The sequence below is a fragment of the Pleurodeles waltl genome, chromosome 5 (genome assembly GCF_031143425.1).
Source record: "Pleurodeles waltl isolate 20211129_DDA chromosome 5, aPleWal1.hap1.20221129, whole genome shotgun sequence".
NCBI classification, from domain to species: domain Eukaryota; kingdom Metazoa; phylum Chordata; class Amphibia; order Caudata; family Salamandridae; genus Pleurodeles; species Pleurodeles waltl.
The window spans coordinates 860,538,763-860,560,700 of NC_090444.1; the positions used below are offsets into that span (position 1 = coordinate 860,538,763).

The 21,938-nt window shown below is 48.7% G+C and overlaps 1 long non-coding RNA gene across 3 annotated transcripts in view; it reads left to right on the forward strand.

Moving 5' to 3' along the window:
* Positions 1-21,938, forward strand: part of LOC138296097 (uncharacterized) — a 241,014-nt gene that overhangs the window by 95,945 nt on the left and 123,131 nt on the right. For all 3 annotated transcript variants that reach the window (XR_011203756.1, XR_011203757.1, XR_011203755.1), the window contains exon 5: positions 15,338-15,461. This is a non-coding gene — a long non-coding RNA (uncharacterized lncRNA). The remainder of the gene's footprint in view (positions 1-15,337; positions 15,462-21,938) is intronic.

Below are 21,938 nucleotides of genomic sequence, written 5' to 3' on the forward strand. Positions count from 1 at the left end.
TTGGGCACAAAGGTTTCAGGGGTGCTTTAATGCATAGGTAAAATGGGCTCTGGCCCTGGGCTCCTGCCTTTTGGCGGGGGTGTGGGGTCGGGTCCTGATAGAGCTACCTCTGTTCTGCAGAGTATTGTCCTAATTACTTTTTATAATTCATAAACACATTGTTTTAAGTACTGTTTACCTATAATATATTTTTTAACATGAGTGATGTGTGATTCTGTTGTAGCCATTTTGCTGAGAAATGTTTGTTTGATGCAAGATCCATAAAAAGTTCCTTTTAGATAAAAACAGTACCCTCATGTATTGTAAATGTGAGGGTGTCACATATTATTTTCAGTAATAGTAGTGAGCTGCTCCCGTGTTACAATAATGGAAAGACTTCACGATCCCCGAAAATGAGATGTAAAAACTTTTATCATGTAGACCAGTGTGCAAGTGACCTGGCAAAAGAGCAAAAGGCAGAATGGGAAGGGGTTCAGGGTCATAGGAAAGCAATCACCAGGACAAAGTAGAGAAGAAATTGAACCTTCAAGTGTAAAATAAGGAGAAAGGAAGAGTAGGACGGTAGAAGAAAGTGGGATAAGGTGAAACCAAGTAAGTCTTTGTTGCCTTGGAACTGAGCAGCCCTGCAGACCAAGGGCAAAATACATTGAAGGCAAGATTTTTTGGCACCACACGCAATACTCACAAATTCATCTCAACACCCAACGCGTCCTCCTTGTGTAGCATTGCAACCAATTCACAAATATCGCAAAAAAATCATTCTCACACTTGTACGTAGTGGTCCATCCCCTGCCCCCTCCCAACTTGTTGCCAGGTTTTGATGCAGCTTTAACTGAAATGCACTGGCTTCCTGGTAAGCAGGTCCCCAGTGCCAGCCTTCCTTCCCCAAAACTAGATACCTGATCACTTGATCCTAAGTGACCAGGCTCTGTACCACCCTTGTAAGTCCCATAGTAAGTGTTACCTAGAGTGCCTATGTACTCAAGAGGGTCCCTAAGAGCTGTAGCAGAACTTACGCTACTCTTAGGGACCCAGCACTGACCTTTTGCAGACTGCCGTTGCAGACTGCGTGACAAGGTGCCCCCTAAAAGTGAAAACATGACATGGCTTACGGACTGTGTTCCATGTCCCCAAAACACTGCATGTAATATCTGTAAGTCACTCCTACAGCAGGCCTTATAGCCCAAAGGCAGGGTGTATAATATTATATGCGGGGCATATCTGCAAGAGCAGATATGCCCCTGCTATGTCTGTCGTTTCTTAGATATATTAAGTGAACAGGGAAACCATTTTAAATAGATGTGTTGGACACTGATTAATATGAGTTGCCCAGGTCCATGATGTCTTTAATGAAAATAGGGATGCTTGGTGTCAAACATCTCATGTTTATAAGCCCTGGCTGACTCCAGCGATGGATTTATGAATACACGCATCCAGAGCGCACCTTAGAGTTGCCTCATGAAAACCTACCAACTGCTACTGAGCTAACTGACCAGTTCTAGCCAGTTTGCCACCAACAGACTAGAGTCTGAGATCCAGGGGTGAGAGCCTTTGCTCTTTGGAGGTCAGAAACAAAGCTTCCCAGGGTGAGGTGTTGGACACCTCTTTCCATATGATGATCTGCATTCCAAGACAGATTGGGTCCCTCTCAGAGGGAGATGCCGACCCTCCAGTCCCAGAGCCCATCTGACACCTGGATATTCAGGAACATTAGCTATGTAGGAGGCATTTTGCATTTCTAGGCTCGACACACCCCTAGTGTGACCAGCCTGAAATGGACACACCCTAGGAAATTCTGCTTGTGTGTGGTGGAATTTAGGACCTCTTGGCATGGTGTTGCCCACTCCCCACAGAAAGTGGTCATCTACAGGGTGTAGTGACTCCAGGGTTATGTAACTGTAGGAACCAGGAACCCAGTTACTGTACACTCCTCCTGTAAATTTGTTTGCTGTGTCTTCACACACCCCACATTTGTTATACTGGTCCTCCCATGGATGTCCCTAGTATATGGTACCCAGGGCATGGGGACACCAGGGGTTCCCATGGTCTGCAGCATATTATGCATCCTATGGGGACCCATGTCAAATGTGTTTGATGAACTGCCATTGCGGCCTGCATGTAAAGGTCCATGCACCCTTTCACTACAGATCACTGCACCAGGTCCCTGTAAGTCACTCCTATGGCAGGCCCTCCTGGCCCAGAAGGCCTGCAGCAAGTGCCTGTGTGGGAGGGCACTCCTGCATGAGCGGAGATGCCCCCACAAACTCGGCTCAATTTTCCTGGACTTCATGAGTGCAGGGACGCCATTTTACATGTACACTGGTCATAGGTCACTACCTTTGTCCAGCTATATAATGGTAACTCCGATTCTGGGCATGTTTATTATCCAACATGTCTGACTCGTGGGCCAGGAAGGCAGAACACAAGAATTTCCTTTGGGAGAGGGAGGCAACACCCTCTCCCTTTGGGGAAAAAGTGTTACATGGCTTGGAAGGGGTAGCCTCACCAAGTCACTGGTATGCTTTGTTGGCCACATTTGGTGTCATCCTTGCATAAACCAATCTGCACCAGTTGAGGTACCCCTATTCCCTGATCTGTCCCGGAACAGAAAAATGGAAAGGGGAATGACCACTCCCCTGTATATCACCACCCCAGGGGTGGTGCCCAGAGCTCCTTCAGGTGACCCTTTGATTCTCCCATCATGACCCAAAGCTGGGCAGAGGCCTCTGGAAGCATCTTAGTGGCCAGATCAGGCAGGTGATGTCACAGCCCCCTCTTGATAGGTTGTCACGTGGTTAGGTGATCAGTTCCCCTTCCAGGGGTATTTAGGGTCTCCCTCTTGGGTGGGTTCCCAGATTCGACATGCAAGACTCTAGCGGGAATCCTCTGCATCGTTTACTGAAACGTCTGGTCACTCGAACCACAACTGGACTCCATAGGGACCTACAATCCGCATCTACAGCTACTCCTCTGCGCTGCAACATTGTTTCTCTGGCTTCTTCTAGCAACTGCAATATTTCCCCAGCTGTGCAGCGTATGAGGGCGGCAAGTCTTCAGTCTGCACTGAGAAGCAAACTTCACTTGGAATGAAGGAGTCACTCCCCTGCATCTGCAGGCATCCTGCTGTAATGACGACCGGCTGCATGGATCTCCTCTCCTATGGAACTGTGTGGATCCTACGTCACAGGTGATGGTCTGGAGTGGTCCTCTGGGTCCTCTCTACCAGCTGTCCAACTTGGGTAAAGGTAGGACCTTCCCTTCTCCTTGCATAGCGTCTCTTGCAACTGACAAGGCTTGATGGCACCTCCTCTTCAGTCTTTGTGCAGTTCCAGCCCAAATCACTCTTCCCTGCGACGCTCAGCCCTCTGCATGGTTATTCAGTGGTGTGGGACTCCTTTCTAAGTGTCCTGCATGGGCCTCACCGTGACTCCTGTGCTCCTTGCCTGTGAGTCATCTGTGTGGGCTGCCTCTTCTTCTTTGGACTCTATGCACCGCTGAGTGTTTCCAGGGACTTCCCCCATTGCTTGAGCTCCATCCCCCCTTGGCCTTCCTGGTCCCCTGCAGCTCCACTTCTAGCCAACTGCAAAATTTGCTTTTTCCAAGTCTTGTTGGTGGTTTTTCCACTCCACAGACCGACTGCAATCCTTCATCCAGCATTGTAAGTCCGCATCACCCAGGAACTCTTCATCTGCTCCAGTGCTGACCATCTTCCTTCCACCGTTGATCAACTCCTGCATCCACCTAACCCACCCCCGGTCTTCAGTTTTGTCTGCTGCTTTTCAGTGTTCTCGATTTGCTTTTTAAGCCTATTCCTGCTTGTTACTGTACATATATAGTATGTTTACTTACCTACTATTGGAGTATTGCCTAGCTAGTTTTTTTAGTGTTTATATTACTGTAATAAAGAGCCTTTATTTTCATAGTGCTGAGTGCCTTCTTCCATTTCTGTAAGTGGTGTATGACTACAGTGGTATTGCATGAGCTTCGCATGTCTCCTAAATAAGCCTTGGCTGCTTATCCACAGCTACCTCTAGAGGGCCTGGCTTCCTAGACACTGATTCCACCTCACTGATAAGGAAATACCTGGACCTTGTATAAGGTGATCATACAATAGGTACTCACCACACACCAGGCCAGATTCCTACAGTACTCCAGTGATTACTACCCTCCACACCGCCCCCTAAATTGAGTATTTAGGGGAACCCCAGATACCACATTGTAGGAAGCTGGCTCTGGATATGCTATATCAAAATGAGATATAGGGGGTCATTCTGACCCTGGCGGTCCATGACCGCCATGGCGGAGGGCGGCGGAAGCACCGCCAACAGGCTGGCGGTGCTTCCTGGGCGATTCTGACCCGCCGCAGTCAGAAAAGGGGAGCCGCCGGTTTCCCGCCGGTTTCCCGCCGGTTTCTCGCTGGCCCAGGGAATCCGCCATGGCGGCGCTGCTTGCAGCACCGCCATGGGGATTCCGACCGCCTTCCCGCCAGCCTGTTTCTGGCGGTGTTCACCGCCAAAACCAGGATGGCGGGAACGGGTGCCGTGGGGCCCCTGGGGGCCCCTGCACTGCCCATGCCACTGGCATGGGCAGTGCAGGGGCCCCCTAACAGGGCCCCACAAAGATTTTCACTGTCTGCTGTGCAGACAGTGAAAATCGCGACGGTGCCACTGCACCCGTCGCACCCCTGCAACTCCGCCGGCTCCATTCCGAGCCGGCTTCATTGTTGAAGGGGCTTTCCCGCTGGGACGGCCGGCGGTCTTCTGGCGGTTGCCCGCCGGCCCAGTGGGAAAGCCGGAATGGCGGCCGCGGTCTTTTGACCGCGGAGCGGTCTTTCGGCGGGAACCGCTTGGCGGGCGGTGACCGCCATAGTCTGCACAGAGTCCAGGGATTCACCAGATTAAAAAAATATATTATACTTAAGGCTGTTTTGTGGTACTGTGGTCGAGCAGTTAGGCTTATCAGAGTGTAGTGCAAAGCATTGTTTGTACGCACACAGGTAATAAACTTAAACTTCAGGCCAATTTGTTTTAGATATCAAAAATTGGTTTTGTCCATGACCGCGAAATGAAAATGATTAGGAGTAAAGCTTACCTTGAATTAACCTGACCACTAAGAATAATTTGATATATTACCATTTACAAATGAATATATTCATACACATATCAATGTAGCAATAAAAGGGATTGACAATTAATTGCTGCTTCTTACAAGTATGGTTGCACATTTTGCTTACATTATACAATAACACAAAATCCCTATGAATGTAACTTACCTTGAAAAGTGAAATTTTTAGAAAGACGACGTAGAACCCGCTTCTGTACTTTGCCCCAACCACGTGGATACACGTTTAGAAACACAATTTAGCAGCTCATTGTATTTGTTAGCCTCCATTGTGCTGTAAAATGACGAAATTGGTGAATACATGAGAAATGTAGTAAACACTGTAGGCTTTCATAAATAATGGAAAAGAAGGACATGTGTTATGCTTTAACAAATGGCAGTACATTGATTAATTGCTACTGATAAAAGTGAAAGGAACAAAAAAATAATTGTGTGGTTGTGTACCTCTCCTACAAAGCCTCACTCACATAAGCCACAACTACTCACCACACCCGCACAAAAAGCTTGACACTTATAACATCTTAAATTCATGCAGAAATATTACCCAAAGGTCAGGTGCAGGTTAGTATTTGTGAGGGCACCCCTGAATGACCAGAGATTCCACTATGTCTGTATACCACCTCTAGTGATTCTGGACACGAAGCTTCACTTATGTATTCAGCTACATTAATTATGCTGAATTTTAAGTACACAAGCTGTTGAGCAATGTTCTGCCTCTGGCAGCTGCAGATCCCTGGCTCAGACAGGCTCCCTCTCTAATCGTGGGTCAATTTTACTGGAATTACCAGCTCTGTGATTGTCTGAGTACCACAAGGGTGTTAATGTCTGACAGCTCTTTGAAAACGATGGATGACGACCAAACGGACGGTGCACTAAGAACTGGACGGATAACTAAGTATAGCCCCAAAGTCTCCTTCCCAGATGATTCACCTACTGGAGTGTTTGCTTAACTACTATAGTCTGACCGCCTACTTTTTACTTTCACTTTCCTTTGACATGCGCTTATCTCGTGGCCATTTAAGCCCTTTCTTTGGCACTTCACAACATTGCCTAATAGATCGCTCCTTCATTCAGTCAGGCAAAGCACACGAACGAAGCCCCCCCTAGCTCCAACAGTGTGACCTGCTCAAATGTATTTATTTATTAGGAAATCATCATTACAATGCTGATCTCGTGGCCATTTAAGCCCTTTCTTTGGCGCTTCACAACATTGCCTAACAGATCGCTCCTTCATTCCATCAGGCAAAGCACACGAACGAAGCTCCCCCCCCCCCCCCAGTTCCAACAGTGGGACCAGCTCAAACGCATTTATTTATTAGGAAATCATAATTACAACATTAGGGTGCTTACATGAAGAAAAAATGTCCTTGATGCGCACAAGTAATTTATAAACGCGACCGTTGGCAAGCTCAACAATAGAACAGTACCTTCTGCAGCAAAATCTTCAAAGAAGATGGCGGGGAGGACGTGGTAACATATATATATATATATATATATATATATATATATATATATCAAAAACGTACAGGGCTGCGATAGGCTATCGCTTCGCTCCACTGCACCGTGCAACTCCATGATTGGAGCGAGGGAGAAAACAACATGAAATAAGTTTAACATTTTCAGTTAAATGTTTCGCTCACAAAACAACGTATGTGTAGGTTAGCTAGTGGGCCACGCCCGGCCCGGAGGATAAATAAGACGCGTGCACACAGTACTCTGTCTGCAGGGGAAACTGCATCAGCGCAGTCCCTTATTTATTAAATCACCTCGGTTCCGCGTTCCGTCCGGATACGCGGAACCAGCTACAAAGTATAGAAGAGGCCGGGTGGCTCTCTACATCCCTCCCATGTTTTACTTCACACAGAAAAGGGGAAATAACCCAAAACAAACAAAAACACAAATGTATACATCTGACTACACACAAAATGTCAAAAACGCTTAATAGGGTGCATGCGGCATCTGAGAACGAAACTCTTCTGATTTCAAGGCAGCCAGGATCACACACACGGATGCCTATGGACTCAGTGAACATACAAAGTCTCGGAGCCGACTGTTAGGGACCGGATTGGGGCGTAGATTATAACGTCCGCCCCTACTTGGGGATCCCTCCGCAAGGCCGTCTTCACCTGGATGATGTCGTGCACTTGGCGTCGCCACCGGAGCGTCCCCATTCCTGGCCTCCTCAGCCCCAGACTCCAACGTGGAGTCATCGACCTCTTCTTCCTGATTTATAATGGGAGTTCCGGCACTCCTAAAGTACGATGCATTTCTGGTGACCCTCTTACTGCCTCACGCTGCGGTCAACATGGCACCCTGTACACTTACAACTTGCCAGGGTTCGGGCTCAAACGGAGTCTGGAATTTTCCACCTGGCCGGCAATTCCTCACCACCACTTGGTCTCCCTTTTGAAACCCTCGATATTTACTTCGCCTTCGCTCGGTGGCTTTGCGATTAGTACGCTCCCTACGTCGTTGCGTGGCTTCAACATCAAGCTCGGGCGCGACCCAATGGGGACCAGACGGAATGCAATCCCTGGGAGGGACCTTGAACATCAGTGCGGCCGGGGCACACCCTGTAGTACTGTGGGGGGTCTGGCGATAAGCACTCAAAAATTCGTATAGACATTTCTCACTGTCTTCTCTTTGTTCGACGCCTATTCTGAGAGCTCGGTTTAAAATTTGCATAAACCTTTCCACATCGCCATTTGCTTGCGGTCCGTAGGGCATAACCTTACGATGACGTATGGCCAAACCCTCCAGGTAAGACCGAAATTCCTGTCCGTGGAAAGGCGGGCCGTTATCTGTCCTGACTTCGTCGGGGAGGCCAAACATGGCGAATGTTTTCTGAAGTACCGGCCTCACATTCTCAAACGCTGTGGAAGACACAACGTCCACGACAGGGAACTTGGTGCACGAGTCAATAATGACGATTGTCAGCCGCCCATCGGGGAAGCTCCCAAAGTCCAGGCTGACTTTTGTCCATGGCTTCACCTCGCCGGCTCAGTGACCACGGGGCAACAGGGTGGATCCCCGGAGGTGATGATACAGGAATGGCACTTTCCCACCAGTTCATCCACCTGGCTGTCCATGCCGGGGAACCATACCTTGGCCCGCAATCTTGCTTTAGTCTTTGCAGCGCCTTGATGGCCTTGGTGTGCTAGCTCCACTACTTTGGCCCACAGACTCTGGGGCAGCACGATTCTCCTTCCTCTCAGGACCAGCCCTTGTCCATCCGTGGACAATTCATCTCGCACCCTCCACATTCCTTGCATGGCCGCTTTGTACTCCTGATTGGCTGCTTTGGTTCCTTCCAGGAACAACTTCCATTCTTTGTGTTGGAGCGCTTCTTTAACCTGGTTGAGGGTTGCGTCCACCTTGGAGGCGTCTACAATGTCCCCTACACTCAAGGCCTTAGGACACGCCGATTGCACCACCATGTTGACAAATATCTCTGTACTCTCCTCATCATTCTCCTGAGAGTCATCGGATGTGACCAGGGACGGGTGACGAGACAAGTAATCTGCAGGGTTATTCACTCCTGGCCGATAGACAACTGTAAATCGGTAGGGTTGCAATAGAACAGTCCACCGTTCTATCCGTGGAGGCGCCAGACGAGGACAGCCAGCAAACAATGCGACCAAACGCTTGTGATCAGTCACTACCCGGAACTCTTGGCCATACAGGTATAAATGGAAATGTTTACAAGCCCACCGGATCGCCAGGGCCTCCCGTTCTATTTGGGCATAGCGTGTTTCTACTGACGACAGAGCTCTACTGGCATATGCAACTGGAACCCAATCCTGTGGGTTTTGCTCTTGAAGAAGAACAGCACCTAGCCCTACTGGACTAGCATCTACCACGACCTCAGTTCGCCGGTGAGGGTTGAAGTATGCCATCGTTGACTTGTCGAGTAGCGCTGTCTTGATGTCGGCAAAGGCTTTGTCCGCCATTGGACTCCATTCCCACCGATGCCCAGTCTTTGTGAGTTGTCTGAGGGGTTCAGCCATGGTCGCAAGCTGCGGGATGAACCTACCACAATATGTTGCCATGCCCAGGAAGCTTCTTACTTCTGTGGTGTTCCTCGGAATTGGTGCCTGACGGATAGCATCCGCTTTACGAGGGTCAACTTGCAGACCGTTCTTTGAAAAGACATAGCCAAAAAACTCTACTGACGTCTGATAGAACGCACATTTATTTTTATGGAGTGTTAAACCTGCCTCTGATAACCTTTGCAGTGTCACTCTTAGGTGTCGATGATGTTCTTCTCAGGTTTTGGAGTATATGAGGATGTCATCGCTCAAGTTGATTACCCCTTGCAGTCCTGAGAGCGTCTCCCTTATCACGTTTTGAAAGACTTCGGCGGCCGAGGATACCCCAAAGCTTAGTCTTTTGTATCGCCTGAGTCCCACATGTGTTGAAAAGGTGGTGATATTTCTACTGTCAGGCTCCAGTTCCAGCTGGTGATACCCAGCATTGAGGTCTAGCTTCGAGAACCACTGTGCACCATTCAGATCTGCTATGATGTCGTCCATCGTAGGTGTTATGTGCCGCTCCCTTTTGATCGCCTTGTTGGGTAGGTGCATGTCGACACATAGACGGATAGCACCAGGTTGCTTTCGGCGCTATTACCAATGGCGACACCCACGGTGTGGGCCCTTCTACCTTCTCGATCACTCCTTGATCTTCGAGTAGTTGTAGTTCCTTTTCCACGGCGGGTCGTAGGTGAAACGGAACTCGTCTATGCCTGAGAGCAACAGGTGTCACGCTGTGGTCTATATGTAGCTTAACACTTTTGCCTTTGAGTCGCCCTAGGCCTTCGAAAAGCTGCGGAAACTCGTTAACTAACCGTTCAGCGTGAGAGTCATATATTTGTCGCACAAAAAATACTAGTTCAAGCTCCTCCGCGGTGTGGCACCCCAACAGCGTACCTCGATCTCCAGCTACCACGTAGAACCTTGCCAGTGCTGCCGCTTGTTCGCTGGATACTGACACCTCCACCATGCCCTTCAGAGGGAGCGGTTCTCTGCCGCCATAATTGTAGATTTTGGTGGTGGTTGGGGAGAGCACTGGTGCGGGGGTTAGCTGCCTGAAGAGAGTCTCATCCATGACATTCACCGATGCGCCTGTGTCTATAAGCACTGTCGCTGGCTTGCCGTTAATGTTGACCTTGCTCATGGGTGGAGGTCGCCTTTTCAGTTGCTTCTCACCAGTGAACGAGATGACAAAGATGTCTTCGTCTTCCTCCTCTTCGAAGATGGGGTTTTTCTGAGTCATCGTCTCGCTAGAATTATTAGCTTCGGTGGTCACACTTCTGACCTTGGTGTCTCTTCCTCTCCGGTTCCCTGGCCATTTTTCTCCAGACCTGCATACTCTCGCAAAATGGTTGCCCTTGCCACACTTGTCACATTGTTTTCCTTTGGCAGGGCACACCATGGGTGGTTTGTGATCATACCCACAGCTTCGGCAGGTGCGAGCATTTCGTCCGCCAAAGTTTACCTTTCGTCCTGACGGTTGACGCGTTTGGATGGCCTCCACTTGCTCTTCCTTCACCGGGACCGGGGGTGCAGTTGACGCAGCTGCCAGGGACTGCCCCCTTACTGCTGCCATGGCGTCTGCTCTCACTGCTGATAACTCATGTGAATGCGCTAGCACCAGAATGTCATCAAGGGGCATACCCTGCTGGCGTAGGATGAGTTTCCTTAGTGCATTTGACCGACATCCTTGAATAATCTGCGCCCTGATCTCTTCTTGTTGATTCAGGCCTACGCATGAGCTTGCTAGTTTTCTTAATCGGGCATAGAACATGTCCATTGATTCAACATCAGTTTGGTGAGCCTGCCGAAGTTTAAAACGCTCAAAGTCTGAATTTAGTTGTGGGTCAAAGTGTTTATTGAGAGCTTCGACCGCCACATTAAAGTCCGACTTATCACCTGTGTTGGGGAGCGCATCAAACAGTTCTTGCAGCTCATCCCCTCCCATTAACAGCATGAGAGACCTGCGCACGGCCCCGTCTGTCTCTCTCGTGGCGCAGAAGTAATTCTCCAGTCGGTTCAGCCATAGGCGCCATCTTGGCGAAGCAGTGGCTGGGACAATCAGTTGGCTAAATGGTGGCAGTGCTGTTACTGACGGGTGGGCATTGGGGCCCACTTGCACAGGCGCTTGGGGGTTCTCCTGCGGTGGGGCACTCATGGTGTGCTTTGGTTTCTTGTGCCCCTGCTCCTTCATATGTTCGTTTTCCCACTATTTATTTACTTCTTTATTTACCGTTTTTTTTTTCTTCTCTCTAAGGCTTCCTGGCCACTGTATTGTTTCGTTTTCTGTATCTTTCCCCGATTTTTTTTGTTTTTTGTTTGGTGGGGGGGCTCCTGCCCCTCTGGCTCTTATGCTGTGTTCCCCTCTCTGGGGAGCACAGCCCGAGCGACCTGAAGGCGGGGGTGCGTGTGCCCTGGATAGCACACGCCCCACGTGGTGTTACTGGGCTGCCGGGCCGGAGCGCTGCCTCTGGTCCCGTTTCTGCACACGTTAATTTCTTTTTTGATTTTTTTTTTCTTTAGCTGCCTCGCAGCTTCTTTGTGCTGTGCGCGCCTCCCGGGCGACAGCACAGCCACTCAACCGAGTACGGGACGCCAAATGTCCCTCGCGGCAAGGAGGCGGGGCGCGCCTCACAACTTAGAGCGCCCCGTGTCACTTGCCTGCTGGAGGTCCGACGCTACCAGCCCCGCTTGGCGTGGAGCTCCAGATCGTTTCTTCTCCTCTTCTGGAGACGACGCGGGGTGTCAGCTGGCCCGCTCGTCGCCACTGTAGGTTAGCTAGTGGGCCACGCCCGGCCCGGAGGATAAATAAGACGCGTGCACACAGTACTTTGTCTGCAGGGGAAACTGCGTCAGCGCAGTCCCTTATTTATTAAATTACATCGGTTCCGCGTTCCGTCCGGATATGCGGAACCAGCTACAAAGTATAGAAGAGGCCGGGTGGCTCTCTACATCATGCACACAAAATGGGTCAGCCACATACAGGCAGTGAATTTTGTGAAAGTGCGCATGCGTTATTCTGTAGGTATGCACACAAACCACAGGTGAACTAGCGGGAATGAGGTGCTTGAAATGTCTCACAGTGCGCATGCGCACAATATTATGCATGTGCACAAACTACAGGCGGACTGCTATGGATGGGATCCTGGCACATACAGTACACCGGCACAGTCTTTGTGCGCTCCCTCTCGTGTTCGCATGCGTACAATGGTATGCATGCGCAATATGTATTTTTTACAAACGTTTATGCGAATCGGTTGCAGGCAGGCAGTGGACAGGTCCTCAAAAGGATTTGCCAATACAGAAGCCCTGTCTCACCCCAGGAGGCTCTCTGCGGCATCCGCCTGCACCCGCTACCAGGGCAGAAACGGCTGATGGGCATGAGAAGCAGCAGGTGCTGGCGGGCGGGCGGGCGGACGTTGCAGAGGTGAGCCTCCTGGGGCGGGAGGGTGGCGATGAGGACGAAGGAGCAAGGGGGTTCGGACGGGAGGATGTTGCAGTGGCCAGGTCCTGGACAGCTTCCGCCATCAAAGCAGAAGCTCCCTCTCCCTCCAGAAGGCTCTTCTCTGCGGCCTCCTCCCGCCCGCTGCTAGGGCACAAACGGACGGACGGCTTGGGGATGTAAACGACGGAGTGGCGTCCTCCCGCCTGCACCCGCTGCTCTGGCTGCTAGGGCACAAACGGGATGGGTGAAAAGGACGGAGCAGCAGGAGTATGCCACAGAGGAGAGCCTCCTGGGCCGGGATGGGGCATGCCTGCCTGCTTTTGGCCTCCATTACTGGCAGATCCTGACCAGCAGCCGAAGGCCTCCCGGTTCCGAGCAAGAGACGGCACCATCTCTTTTGGTAAGACAGACCTTTAGGGGTTTCCATTTTCATGGAGGGAGAAGGTGACTGTACTGAAATGTTCGTTAAAGCAGAGCATATGTTGTTACAACTTGACCCTTCCATTCAACCGCCTTAGGCTGCATACAGTGGAGAGACCCCGTCACACAAGGAACCCTGACGTGTTCACTAAAAATGAGGGCCTTTCTTAACAAATAAGGGTCGCCCAAGCAGTAATGTGCTTTCATATGGTACTGTGGGACTTTTAAAAGTGATAGAGAAAAAGATGTTCAGTGTACTGGACGGCAGCAGATGGCGATGGCATTAAAACTAGAAAAGGCATTACATGTAAGAAAGTGCATCTACTTTCTGAAGGACACACTACAGCCCCTGTTGCTACGTGAAACTAGTATAAAGGGAGCTACAGGCAGCATTTTCAGAGGCTGCAAGCATTTCCTGATCAGATGTACGCTTTATCCATTTCAGTCTGCAGGTGGTCGATGCAGGGGGACAGCACTGTGACTGGTACCTCCCGTTCATGCATGTGATGTTACACTCTAACACTTTCAGTCCAATGCACGAGCTCATTACCTTAGCACTGAACCAAACATCATGCCTTGCGCGGCAATAACCCTCCCCTGGGGCAGTTGCCCCTCGCAGCCACCAGAATTCCCTTTCCCATCCTGCCCAGGAGTACATTTCAGTCCAGGTGTTCTGCACATTGCTACATGCTGTAACTGTGGATACCCTGAACCCTCTCACCTGCCCTAAACAAACATCCACGCACCTTTTGTTTAATTAAGACAACACTTTTATTAATGTGCTGTCTGCTATTGTGTTCTGATATAACCAGGGCCACGGGAGATATGTGGCAGTGGAGAGCCAAAAAATGTTGCCTCGCTGAGTAAATTATAAGGGAAGAAAAGTAAATTATGTGGTGTAATGCGGTTACTTTTATTTTTTTTACTTCTCAGGCATTAAAAGGGCCATATACTGTGCAGCAAGACGTGTTGCTGCTTTTTATGTAACTTGCAAACCGTTTGTGTTAGAAGCAACATTTCTTAATGAAATCTGCAGATTATGCAGCTGATAATGGATTATGTGGCAAATACAGCAAATCTATATGCAAAAGCATGCCACAGCTGCAAAATTGCATAATTCATTGTCCATGGATGTAACCCACAGCCTTCATTCTGAACAGTACCAACCTAGCTGTTTTGTTTTCTGAGAAAAATGGAGCATGGTATTAAAACACCTGTTAGGAATATACAAAATGGCAGAAAAGTCTGAGAATACCATGTAGGTAGTAGATTCAGTGAATACATTGCCGGCAGGTCCTTGACAATCTCTCCTCTGATGCTGCATTGCTCGCTTCTGTTTGTTGCCTAGTTCTCAATACCTTCTTCACCTCTCCCCATGTTTCTAATGCTTTCTACTGCTTTTATGCTTTGATTTCACTGTTTTCTCCCTCCTTTCCCCTCGTTTTCTTAGTGCTTTCTGCCTCATTTTCACTGCTTTCCCCCAATTTGCCATTCGAGCGTAGGGAGTATATGCACTGTCTCTCCGATAGCTAATCAGCCCCTGCCCCCAAAGATTTTACAATTATTCTATAAAGTGTGCAATGCTTAAATATGTCTAGACTTATTTGAACATTGCAGTCAAGTTATGTTACCTTTTTAAGAATGTAATAAATATTTTTCTGCTTTAAAAAAAAAGCAGTGTTACTTGCATAATGCCGGGACTGCTTTAATCATTTGCACCTCACCTGGGATGTCCGGTTGTTTACTGTGTCCATCAGTTCCATATTGTTTTACCCTATTGCTCATGCAGTTTATGTTAGACCCGTGTGTGCGCTCGCCCCTTGCAAGTTCCTCTCACAGGATTACCAGAGAACATCTAGCCAGTAATTAATTTAACCAGCTACCAATGTGAGTAAAGTTAGGGGTATTCAGGGCATATTCTCTTTCTCTTCTCTGCCTGCCCCTTTCTCCTTTCCACAAAAAAAACATTGGTGTTGGACAACTGTTGCTCAGCAGATGACAGAAAGATCACATAGCTCACTTCAGACTTTGAAAAATTGGAGTTCCTCAGCATGATCAACATTAATATGGTGTCAGCAGCAAACCTCTCTATACTCCCCAACCTGCAGAAAGTAAATACAGGGGTTCAATGAACATTAGGTTTTCGGTGATGGGTGGTGTGCAGCACCTGTAATGGCATATGGGTTCTGCAGTGTAACCTGCATAATTTGCATTGAAATGTTGGGTTATCCTAACTGGCAATTTAGAAGTACCTGCAACTTTATTTCTGAAATACGGATATAGCAAGTCTGTTACACTGTGGTGTATTTTTATTTACTAGTTGGAACTAAGTGATAACGGGATCTCCAGGGGTCTTGAAGTCTTGGCAGAGCAGACGGGCATGCCTTGCACATTTTAACCTGAGTGGCAACAAAATAAAGGACCTCAACACATTGAAGCCTCTGGTAAGTACAAGAGTGCAAACCAGTCCCAGCATTGAGCTGAGTATAACGTATGGGCAGGCTATGACTTTAGCTGTTTGTCTACCCGTGAACAGGCCAGTTAATAAAGTAGAAATGCTCTGTGTGCAGGCATGCAGTGGTTTGGATATGCCCTCGGCTATGGAACTGAATGAGCGCAGTGACAATCCAAAACAAGCTGCCCCACTTATATCTAAAATAACCTGCCCAAATCCAATCCCAAATAATCTGCCCCAATCCAAAACAATCTTCTGTGCTCCAATCTGACCAAAGCCACTCCACCTTAGTCTACTTCACCTCAATCCACTCCAGCCCACTCTGTTCACACTACCCAATCCAATTTCTGTTTATTCCTTTTGTCCCCCATTCTTGCCTGCTTTCCCACCTCCTTTCTAGCCCCGTCCACCGCCTCCTAGCACTCCTCCCAGGACCTACTTAATGGAGGCCGCACAGCAGATGCGTAGAGCTGGTGCACCACTGGCGTGCTGAAGGTTCCCCAATGGCAGGCCTGTCCGTGTGTGGACCAGGGCCTGTGCTAGGACCCCTGCCTCATCCATGTGAAAAATTGATTTCTTAAGTTCGCTTGAGGGCTCCACTTTTTTAAACTTTCAGTTCAATTTGTTCTGTGCTGTGAGCAAAATTGTATGCCTTCAGCAGCCCTGCTCAGTTTAGTTCTTACAAATGTGCTGGTTTCTTAGAATTACTTTCGAAACTTTGCAGATGGGCTAATCGCCCCATGTTCTTAGATATGTTATCTCTGTGTTTGAACATCCTGTTCTTGTGGTTCAACGGTGTTAAAGGAAATGTTTGCTTGAATGTGTTTGGAAATTATGATGCATGTATAGTGTGGTAAAGTGGGTTTTTGCAATAAAGACATTAAAAGTCTGAGGGAGAGGTCAGTTGCTTTTGGCCAAAGAGTGTCATCGACACTCTTTGGGGTGACCTGCTGCCACAAAATAAAATGCTATCTTGAAGTAAAATCCGAACCATTGTATTCTATCTTGTAGAAATTCAGCCTCTTACAAGAAGAGACTCATAAATTTATTTCACATCCACCCTGTGAAGTTACCCTGCTGTTGACCTCCTAGCCCTGGACCCCGGATCTCCCTATCACTACAACTGCTGCTCATCCCCGTGTACCACCAGCCGGCCTCACCTTCCGCACTAAGCAACCAACGCACCTGACACATCGACCGAGACCACCGCAAAAGAGCTCAAGTGTATCCTACTAAATGCACGTTCAATAGATAAACACTCCACCGAGGTCTGGGACTCAATCTTCATCCTACTCTCCGGGTGTCATCTTCCTCACAGAAACCTGTCTCAACCCCGCCTCTACATCAGAAATCGCTGCTGCCATCCCCGAAGATAACAAGGTAACACACCACAACTGAATCATCAAGCATGGAGGCGGAATCGCCATTATCTACAGGAAGACCATCTGCTGCTCAACATCTCCTGATGACCCACCATCATTAAACAAACACCTCAACTTCCAATTCCACACAGACAGAAAAAGCAACATCAGAGGCACCCTTGCTTACAGACCGCCAGGACCGCACCCCAGCTTCTTCAACGCCATCCCGGAACTCATCACTGTGCAAACAGTCCTCTCGGAGCACTGCATATTTCTAGGGGACCTCGACTTCCACCTCAATGACGCCAACTCCAGCAACCACCTGGAAACCTTGACCAACATCGGCCTTAAGCAGCTCCTTACCAACCCTACTCATGTCGCAGGACAGTGATACAACACTATCAGCTCTCACCAATCAGACTCTACACACAACCCTGAACAAGCAGCAAAGAGCTTCTCCCAGTGGATCACAGAGAGTGTGTACGCCATCGCCCCCACCAAGACAGCCAAGGTGAAAGCGTACAACAAACGAGCAAGCTGGTTCACAGAGAAACTTCACTCCTCCAAATGTAATTGTAACAAAATGATACTCCTCATCTTTGGGAACAACACCTCTCCATGGACTGATAAATGCTCAGCACACCCACTGCGGACCACACCCGCAACCTCAACACCATCCTGGATAGCAAGCTATCCATGAAGAAACAAGTTGATGCTGTCTCATCAGCCTGCTTCCAAACCCTTCACGTTCTCTGCCAGATCTTTAGGTGGCTCTCAACAGACGCCAGAAGAACTGTCATGCTGGCCCTCATCACCAGCAGTCTGGACTACAGAAGCACGCTTTATGTTGGAATCACAGCAGACCTCCTGTAGAGACTCCAAACAATACAGAACTCAGAGGTAAGACTCCTACTCTACCTCCCCCGAAGGACCCACATCACACCCAATCCCCAAAAACTGCACTTGCTCCTGATTCATAAGAGATGTTGTTTCAAGATGCTGACCCACGCCTACAAGGCAACAAATCAACAGATGCTTGACCTTCCACCAACAGGCCAGACACCTCCGATCAGCTTCCCTCTCACTTGAAGAAACCCCATGGATCCGTCGAGCCAACAGCAGATGTTGCTCCTTCTCGCACCTATTAGCCAAGGCTTGGAATAACCTCTCCCTGCATCTCATGTCCTCACTGTCACTCTAGCAGAGAACTAAAGACCTAGATGTTTGAATGATCATTCCTCTACACAGAAGCATATAGCTCAATTGCCTCGAGACCCTCACATGTGATTTGAGGCAATCTATAAATGTTTGTTTGATTGATACGCTATGTAACATCTCAAAGTGAATGCCCATTTCCTTTTCTGCCTCTTTTGCACCAATGTCTGTAGCTCACTTCACTCCTCCTCACTAAACACATCACTGTCCTTTTTATCATAACATCAACACACAGTGCTTAATATGTGCAGTTCTTTGATAGTGGTGGGCACATGCATTTATTTTTGGGCACAAAGGTTTCAGGGGTGCTTTAATGCATAGGTAAAATGGGCTCTGGCCCTGGGCTCCTGCCTTTTGGCGGGGGTGTGGGGTCGGGTCCTGATAGAGCTACCTCTGTTCTGCAGAGTATTGTCCTAATTACTTTTTATAATTCATAAACACATTGTTTTAAGTACTGTTTACCTATAATATATTTTTTAACATGAGTGATGTGTGATTCTGTTGTAGCCATTTTGCTGAGAAATGTTTGTTTGATGCAAGATCCATAAAAAGTTCCTTTTAGATAAAAACAGTACCCTCATGTATTGTAAATGTGAGGGTGTCACATATTATTTTCAGTAATAGTAGTGAGCTGCTCCCGTGTTACAATAATGGAAAGACTTCACGATCCCCGAAAATGAGATGTAAAAACTTTTATCATGTAGACCAGTGTGCAAGTGACCTGGCAAAAGAGCAAAAGGCAGAATGGGAAGGGGTTCAGGGTCATAGGAAAGCAATCACCAGGACAAAGTAGAGAAGAAATTGAACCTTCAAGTGTAAAATAAGGAGAAAGGAAGAGTAGGACGGTAGAAGAAAGTGGGATAAGGTGAAACCAAGTAAGTCTTTGTTGCCTTGGAACTGAGCAGCCCTGCAGACCAAGGGCAAAATACATTGAAGGCAAGATTTTTTGGCACCACACGCAATACTCACAAATTCATCTCAACACCCAACGCGTCCTCCTTGTGTAGCATTGCAACCAATTCACAAATATCGCAAAAAAATCATTCTCACACTTGTACGTAGTGGTCCATCCCCTGCCCCCTCCCAACTTGTTGCCAGGTTTTGATGCAGCTTTAACTGAAATGCACTGGCTTCCTGGTAAGCAGGTCCCCAGTGCCAGCCTTCCTTCCCCAAAACTAGATACCTGATCACTTGATCCTAAGTGACCAGGCTCTGTACCACCCTTGTAAGTCCCATAGTAAGTGTTACCTAGAGTGCCTATGTACTCAAGAGGGTCCCTAAGAGCTGTAGCAGAACTTACGCTACTCTTAGGGACCCAGCACTGACCTTTTGCAGACTGCCGTTGCAGACTGCATGACAAGGTGCCCCCTAAAAGTGAAAACATGACATGGCTTACGGACTGTGTTCCATGTCCCCAAAACACTGCATGTAATATCTGTAAGTCACTCCTACAGCAGGCCTTATAGCCCAAAGGCAGGGTGTATAATATTATATGCGGGGCATATCTGCAAGAGCAGATATGCCCCTGCTATGTCTGTCGTTTCTTAGATATATTAAGTGAACAGGGAAACCATTTTAAATAGATGTGTTGGACACTGATTAATATGAGTTGCCCAGGTCCATGATGTCTTTAATGAAAATAGGGATGCTTGGTGTCAAACATCTCATGTTTATAAGCCCTGGCTGACTCCAGCGATGGATTTATGAATACACGCATCCAGAGCGCACCTTAGAGTTGCCTCATGAAAACCTACCAACTGCTACTGAGCTAACTGACCAGTTCTAGCCAGTTTGCCACCAACAGACTAGAGTCTGAGATCCAGGGGTGAGAGCCTTTGCTCTTTGGAGGTCAGAAACAAAGCTTCCCAGGGTGAGGTGTTGGACACCTCTTTCCATATGATGATCTGCATTCCAAGACAGATTGGGTCCCTCTCAGAGGGAGATGCCGACCCTCCAGTCCCAGAGCCCATCTGACACCTGGATATTCAGGAACATTAGCTATGTAGGAGGCATTTTGCATTTCTAGGCTCGACACACCCCTAGTGTGACCAGCCTGAAATGGACACACCCTAGGAAATTCTGCTTGTGTGTGGTGGAATTTAGGACCTCTGGGCATGGTGTTGCCCACTCCCCACAGAAAGTGGTCATCTACAGGGTGTAGTGACTCCAGGGTTATGTAGCTGTAGGAACCAGGAACCCAGTTACTGTACACTCCTCCTGTAAATTTGTTTGCTGTGTCTTCACACACCCCACATTTGTTATACTGGTCCTCCCATGGATGTCCCTAGTATATGGTACCCAGGGCATGGGGACACCAGGGGTTCCCATGGTCTGCAGCATATTATGCATCCTATGGGGACCCATGTCAAATGTGTTTGATGAACTGCCATTGCGGCCTGCATGTAAAGGTCCATGCACCCTTTCACTACAGATCACTGCACCAGGTCCCTGTAAGTCACTCCTATGGCAGGCCCTCCTGGCCCAGAAGGCCTGCAGCAAGTGCCTGTGTGGGAGGGCACTCCTGCATGAGCGGAGATGCCCCCACAAACTCGGCTCAATTTTCCTGGACTTCATGAGTGCAGGGACGCCATTTTACATGTACACTGGTCATAGGTCACTACCTTTGTCCAGCTATATAATGGTAACTCCGATTCTGGGCATGTTTATTATCCAACATGTCTGACTCATGGCCCAGGAAGGCAGAACACAAGAATTTCCTTTGGGAGAGGGAGGCAACACCCTCTCCCTTTGGGGAAAAAGTGTTACATGGCTTGGAAGGGGTAGCCTCACCAAGTCACTGGTATGCTTTGTTGGCCACATTTGGTGTCATCCTTGCATAAACCAATCTGCACCAGTTGAGGTACCCCTATTCCCTGATCTGTCCCGGAACTGAAAAATGGAAAGGGGAATGACCACTCCCCTGTATATCACCACCCCAGGGGTGGTGCCCAGAGCTCCTTCAGGTGACCCTTTGATTCTCCCATCATGACCCAAAGCTGGGCAGAGGCCTCTGGAAGCATCTTAGTGGCCAGATCAGGCAGGTGATGTCACAGCCCCCTCTTGATAGGTTGTCACGTGGTTAGGTGATCAGTTCCCCTTCCAGGGGTATTTAGGGTCTCCCTCTTGGGTGGGTTCCCAGATTCGACATGCAAGACTCTAGCGGGAATCCTCTGCATCGTTTACTGAAACGTCTGGTCACTCGAACCACAACTGGACTCCATAGGGACCTACAATCCGCATCTACAGCTACTCCTCTGCGCTGCAACATTGTTTCTCTGGCTTCTTCTAGCAACTGCAATATTTCCCCAGCTGTGCAGCGTATGAGGGCGGCAAGTCTTCAGTCTGCACTGAGAAGCAAACTTCACTTGGAATGAAGGAGTCACTCCCCTGCATCTGCAGGCATCCTGCTGTAATGACGACCGGCTGCATGGATCTCCTCTCCTATGGAACTGTGTGGATCCTACGTCACAGGTGATGGTCTGGAGTGGTCCTCTGGGTCCTCTCTACCAGCTGTCCAACTTGGGTAAAGGTAGGACCTTCCCTTCTCCTTGCATAGCGTCTCTTGCAACTGACAAGGCTTGATGGCACCTCCTCTTCAGTCTTTGTGCAGTTCCAGCCCAAATCACTCTTCCCTGCGACGCTCAGCCCTCTGCATGGTTATTCAGTGGTGTGGGACTCCTTTCTAAGTGTCCTGCATGGGCCTCACCGTGACTCCTGTGCTCCTTGCCTGTGATTCATCTGTGTGGGCTGCCTCTTCTTCTTTGGACTCTATGCACCGCTGAGTGTTTCCAGGGACTTCCCCCATTGCTTGAGCTCCATCCCCCCTTGGCCTTCCTGGTCCCCTGCAGCTCCACTTCTAGCCAACTGCAAAATTTGCTTTTTCCAAGTCT